We start from the raw sequence: 1,361 nt of genomic DNA, 5'->3' as shown, positions 1-1,361 counted from the left end.
TTTTTTTTTTTTTACGACTGTAGTGACGATTTACAATATACTAATTCACTGAATTATTGATTTATGGTAGTAATTCGACGTAGAGTTTAATGTTTTTCAAATTTTTTATACTTCAAATGTTTCGCTAGGATCCACCGTTTAGGCAAAACATTCATTAAATTATATTATATCCTTCATTAAATTAATTAGCTAAATATTAAGGATTTTAGGACATCTAGAAATTTGATTCAGTGTTCAGTGTGATAAAAATTATTTTTTTTGAAAATTATTTGCTGATCAATTTGAAAAAATAAGTGAGATTCAGTTTTAAAACCGGTCTATCGCAATTTGAAAAAAAGTAATAATACATAATTGGGTTGGTTCACTGTAGTTCTCAAATCCTCAAATAAATGTTAATATTTCAATTTAAAAATTAATGAAAAAAGTTCCTGTCAGAAGTGGGATTCGAACCCACGCCCACAGAGTGGACTGCGACCTGAACGCAGCGCCTTAGACCGCTCGGCCATCCTGACTGTTATCAGTTTCCTGTATTTAAAAAAAATGAATACAAAAAGATATTTTCATAAACATTTTATTTATTTTAAAAAATAAATAATAAATAATCAGTTACCGTTATTGTTCTTAAATACTTGTTAATTTTTATCCAATTAATAAACTTCAGGAGACGAGGCGCATACAATGGTACTAAACAAACATCTCTCTATAGCGGAACCCCCAATAAACGAACAGTTTTTATTAAATTCCATGCCAAAAAAAATTTTTAAAGCATTTAAACCTCTCTATTACGGAACCGCTCTAATCAGGTTGCAGAAACCAATTTTATTTCTTTTCATGACTTTTCATTCCTCTATAAACGGACACAATTTATAAAATATGAATGTACAAACTCAAGATTCCAGAATTACAGATATTTACGGCACTATAAGACATTTAGTTATTGTATATTGTATATTTTAGCGTTTACTTTATGTATACAGTATATCAGTATGTAGATAAAGTAATCAGTGAATTTATAGAAAAAATTAAATGTCTTTCTCAAAGTTGGTGGTTTTATTATTAAAGATTCGTATAATCCAAAATTTTATTTTATTCGTATTATAAATACAAATTATTTACCGTAACTGAATATGAAGGATGGTTGGGAGGGCGGTCAAAAAGGAACAAAAAATATTTTTCAACTATTTATTCGCTGACGTTTCTTCTTCACTCTGTGTTATTTCTTCTTTGTATATTCTTGTTGTTGTACATATTATTTTTTTTTTGTTCATTTTTATATATTTTTTTCTTCATTTGCATAATTTTTAACCTCGCCTGAGTTTACTTGGTTGTTATCTTATTATCCTGCAATATCAATATGTTTT

The 1,361-nt window shown here is 27.7% G+C and overlaps 1 non-coding gene across 1 annotated transcript; it reads right to left on the bottom strand.

Moving 5' to 3' along the window:
• Positions 1-429: 429 nt before the first annotated feature.
• TRNAL-CAG (transfer RNA leucine (anticodon CAG)) lies at positions 430-512 on the bottom strand. Its single transcript has one exon. It is a non-coding gene; the product is annotated as a tRNA-Leu (tRNA).
• Between the last annotated feature and the right edge of the window lie 849 nt (positions 513-1,361).

Source organism: Halyomorpha halys, unplaced genomic scaffold (assembly GCF_000696795.3).
Source record: "Halyomorpha halys isolate HHAL.00 unplaced genomic scaffold, Hhal_1.1 Scaffold658.1, whole genome shotgun sequence".
NCBI lineage: Eukaryota > Metazoa > Arthropoda > Insecta > Hemiptera > Pentatomidae > Halyomorpha > Halyomorpha halys.
Note: the sequence above shows the minus strand (reverse complement) of the source record. Positions and strands in the feature narration are given on the sequence as shown.